The 4,858-nt window shown below is 40.2% G+C and overlaps 1 non-coding gene across 1 annotated transcript; it reads left to right on the top strand.

Annotated features, from left to right (window-relative positions):
* The first annotated feature begins 2,869 nt into the window (after window positions 1-2,869).
* LOC148212915 (small nucleolar RNA R71) lies at window positions 2,870-2,976 on the top strand. The gene has a single exon (XR_015789567.1). It is a non-coding gene; the product is annotated as a small nucleolar RNA R71 (small nucleolar RNA).
* Window positions 2,977-4,858: the final 1,882 nt, after the last annotated feature.

Genomic DNA, 4,858 nt, shown 5'->3' with positions numbered 1-4,858 from the left:
ACTTCTAATCCCTTTGACATTTGTAGGAGGAGGTAGCTTTGAAATGATGTCTATCTTAGCGTGGTCTACCTCTATTCCTTGCTTGGAAATTTTGTGACCCAAAACAATACCCTCTTGTACCATGAAATGACACTTCTCCCAATTTAGGACTAGGTTTGTTTGTTCACATCTCTCCAATACTCTCTCCAAATTAACTAAACAAACGTCGAAAGAATTTCCAAAAACAGAAAAGTCATCCATAAAAACTTCTAGAATATTTTCTACCATGTCAGAGAAGATGGCCATCATACACCTCTGAAAAGTCGCGGGTGCATTGCATAGTCCAAAGGGCATTCGCCTAAAAGCGAACGTACCATACGGACACGTAAATGTTGTCTTCTCTTGGTCTTCTGGAGCAATAGTAATTTGATTATAACCCGAATATCCATCTAAAAAACAATAGAAATCCTTACCTGCCAGACGGTCGAGCATCTGGTCAATAAACGGGAGAGGAAAATGGTCTTTCTTTGTTACCTTGTTGAGTTTGCGATAATCAATGCAAACTCTCCACCCGCTCACAGTTCGGGTTGAGATGAGCTCATTCTCCTCGTTGGCCACCACGGTTATACCCCCTTTCTTTGGTACACACTGTACTGGGCTTACCCAGCTGCTGTCGGATATTGGGTATATAACACCGGCGTCAAGCCATTTAAGAATTTCTTTCCTTACAACCTCTTTCATCTTCGGGTTCAACCGCCTTTGACTCTCAATAGAGTTCTTAGCATCTTCTTCTAATAGAATTTTGTGCATGCAAAAGGCCGGGCTTATCCCTCGGATATCTGCTATCGTCCATCCAATGGCCTTTTTGTGCTTCTCCAAAATCTGCAATAAAGAATATTCATTAGTAGGTGATAAATTGGAAGCTATAATAACTGGTAAAGTGTCGTTATCCCCTAGATACGCATATTTCAAATGCGACGGCAATGGATTCTGCTCCAACGTGGGTGGTTCCACTATGGACGGAAGTAACGACTTGCATTCTTCTTTTTGTATTTTTTCAACAGGATTGGCCACATCTTCTGGTCCTTCTGCTATCTTATCAAGCTCTTCTTCAATCTCTGTAACTAATAAGTCATAAAACTCATCAAACATAATAGGATTCAAGCTATTTATAGCAGAGCACTCTTCAAAGTCTCCTGGTAATTTCATGGCATCTAGAACGTTAAATTTAACTTCTTCATTATTTACCCTCATTGTAATTTCTCCCTTCCTCACATTAAAAACTGTATCCCCAGTGGCTAGAAATGGTCTTCCCAAAATAATGGGAACGTCTAAGTCTGCCTCGCAATCTAGAATGATAAAGTCCGTAGGGAAAATGAATTTGTCCACCTGGACTAAAACATCTTCTATCTTTCCCTCAGGTCTTATGATAGATCTATCTGCTAGTTGGAGGGTAACCGTAGTAGGTCTAGCTTCTCCTATGCCTAAAGATTTGAAAACTGATAATGGCATAAGATTAATGCTAGCGCCTAGATCACATAATGCCCTACCTAAGTTTTTTCCTCCTATGGAACATGGAATGGTAAAACTGCCAGGATCATTACATTTCATGGGTAGCGGGCTGCCTACAGCTTCACTACTACATTTTGTCATGGCTACCAGTTCATGCTCTCCTATTTTTTTCTTCCTAGAAACTATATCTTTCAAAAACTTAGCATAATTTGGCATCTGTTCTAGAGCATCTACTAATGGTATATTTATATGCAGTTGTTTTAAAATATCTAAAAATTTTCTAAACTGGGAATCATTATTTTTCTTAACTAATCTTTGTGGAAACGGGGGAGTAGGGGTAAAAGAAGGCTGTACCTGTGGAGGAACACTCGGGGTGTCCTCATTACCTTTTCTAATATTTTCTTTTTCTGGTGTTGTTGGATTTTCTGGTATCTTTACAATTGGTTCAGTGGACGGAATCTGTACATCTGTTGTTGGCATTGTTGGTCCATCATATGCCAGTCCACTCCTGAGGGTGACAGCTTTGCACTGTTCTTTCCCTTCTCGTTTTGGTAATTCAGTATGGCCTGGAAAAGAACCTTGTGGTCTATTCTTCAATTCATTGGCGAGCTGACCCAATTGGGTCTCGAAATTCCTCATTGATGCCGCTTGGGATTGTATCACTGCGTCGGTTCGGGCCATGTACTCCTTCATCATATTCTCAAGATTTGAGTTGTTATTTTGAACTGGTGGAGTCTGTGTTCTCTGATTGTACTGTTGTTGCGGTGGTGGGATGTATTGCTGTGTAGGTGGAACATAGGGCTGCTTGTTCTGCTGGCTCTGCCCTTGATTAAAACCGCTCGAACCTCCTTGTCCTCCCCATGAGAAATTAGGGTGGTGCCTCCAACCTGGGTTGTAGGTGTTCGAATATGGGTTAAAGTTCCTATTGTTACCATGTCCTACATAAAAAACGGAAGCAGGGTTATGTGGACAATTATCATAATTATGGTTTTCACTGCAAAATGAACAAATGAGATCGTTGACTTGGCAAACATGGGCAGGAGTGCAAAAATCTGACTGCACAGGTTGTATCGGCGTGGCTAATGGATTTTTTATTCCCAATGCCATCTCTTTCAGCCTCTGGTTCATTGTAACCATCTCTTTTTGCATCGAGGTCGCAATGTCCAGAGCCAAAACTCCAGCTGGATCTTGCTTCTTTGGTGCTGCCCTAGATCTTTGCGAACACCATAGTTCGTTGTGTGAAGCTAAGTCATTTAGGATGTCAACTATCTCGTTGAATGTCTTCTTTGTAAAGGCTCCGTTGGCAGCATTGTTTAGCATCATCTTAGTAGGATGATCTAAACCTCTAAAGAAATGTTCTATCTGGATGCATGCCGGCAAGCCATGGTTCGGACATTTCCTGATTAGTTCTTTAAATCTCTCCCACGCCTCGTGAACAGGTTCACGATCATACTGTCTAAAGGAGATGATCTCCTCTCTGATATCAGCGTGGCGAGTAGGTGGGAAGAATTTTGTTAAGAACTTCTCCACTAACGACCCCCATGTGGTGATGGATCCCGGTGGAAATGCATTGAGCCATGCTCTAGCTTGGTCCTTCAAAGAAAATGGAAAAAGTGTTAGTCTCAGAGCATCGTCTGTTATACCAGGTAATCGAAATGCATTTGCAATTTGAATGAATGATTTCAGATGATCATGTGGATCCTCATGTTCCTGCCCTCCAAAATGTCCAATTGTCTGCAACATTTGGAACATCATTGGTTTAAGCTCAAAGTTTGCGTGGGCTGGAATAGGGTTGACTATCCCTGAATCAAAGTTCTGAAAAGCCGTGGCGGCATATTCTCGCATTGCCACGTCTCTGTTGTCCGCCATCTGGATATGGTTGAATTCATCATTTCTTGCATGATCCCTCATATTACCGTTAACAGCAGGTGGATCAACCGGATCACGAGGTGGAATATCTGCCATTGATGTGCTCGTACTCTTTACCTCACTTTCAGGACTGATTTTACCTTCTCTCTCTTTTTGCTTTTCTAGTTGTTTTCGAAGTCTTTGCTCCTTTCGAGTTTTTCGAAGGGTCCGCTCAATCTCAGGGTCAAGGGGTAGAAGAAAAGATCTTGTGCTCATGCACTTTAACTTACCCTTGTGACATAAACGACCAAAAATATAGAACAAAAACGGTGGATGCAAATTACACCCAACAACAATTCACAAAAATAAAAACTAAAAGAATTTGAAAATAATTTTAAAACTAAAGTCCCCGGCAACGGCGCCAAAAACTTGACTGGGCGTTTATGCTGAACGCACGCACTAAGCGTGGTAACAATTATATAGATGCAAGCGCACACCTGTCTGAGTAATATAAAATGGATGGAGTATCCAAGTATCGATCCTCAAGGACTTCTAAACAATTTCCAAACTCTAAAGTTTTAAAGAATAGTGAATGTTGGAATGAGTGATTCTTGTAAAATGGGAAGTGGTCACAAATAATGGTTTGGATTTGAGATTTGGACTTATAATGATAAAACCTAGCCCGAACTACTTCAAGTTAGCCAACAAAGAATCAAGGACATGCTAAGGACAATATGCTTTTTACTTTAGAAACCAACGACTACGCTTCTCACTTGACTTATGTCTAAGCAAGTTCAAAGTCCTAAGACATTCCTTAATATGTCTATTATGAGATATATCTTAGTTTTAGGATGGAAATAGTCGCAACCTCGGGTTAAGGTCCTATGTCTAGGCTACTTAAGCGGAACCCTTATGTCTAAGGCGCTCCTCGGTTTAACCACTCAACAATGCAAATAAGCAACCTTTTCAGTATTGACTTGTTAAGACTTACAGTGGCCTTCTCTAAATCCTAACTTTTTGGGAAAACATGTTGAGCAATGAATGGAAAGCAAAAACACTACTTCTTAGCAATCCTTTTTAGACATAAAAGGCTAACTATCCATAACCGGGCTAGAGACGGGAATTTAGGAAGACATATTGAAGAAAATACAGCAAGTAAAACGGTTGAATGTGGAATGCATGTGTGAAAAACAAAAGTTAACTAATGGAGAGTTTTTATCGGGACTGAGAGCTTCGCCCTTCTCTTTCAAGCAAGGGAGAGTGTCACGTGCTCTTTTCTCCAAAAACACAACTCTCTTAACTAAAAATAAAGTAAAGGCAAAGGGAAGATAAGCAAAGTGCTAGATTTTTATATATTTGAATAAGTAGAAAATAACTAAGTACAAATGGAAACAAAACAAAGCTCAATAAAAGAATGTAAAGTGCTCGGGATTTAAAAACGAAAAGCAACTAATGAAAGCAACTCAAAAGTACTTAGAAAGCAACAAAGAAACACTAAAAATGATCAAGAGAAGGAAGC

Source organism: Momordica charantia (genome assembly GCF_013281855.1).
Source record: "Momordica charantia cultivar OHB3-1 chromosome 2 unlocalized genomic scaffold, Mcharantia_2.0 BLBB01000002.1, whole genome shotgun sequence".
NCBI lineage: Eukaryota > Viridiplantae > Streptophyta > Magnoliopsida > Cucurbitales > Cucurbitaceae > Momordica > Momordica charantia.
This window is presented reverse-complemented; position numbering and strand designations above follow the sequence as displayed.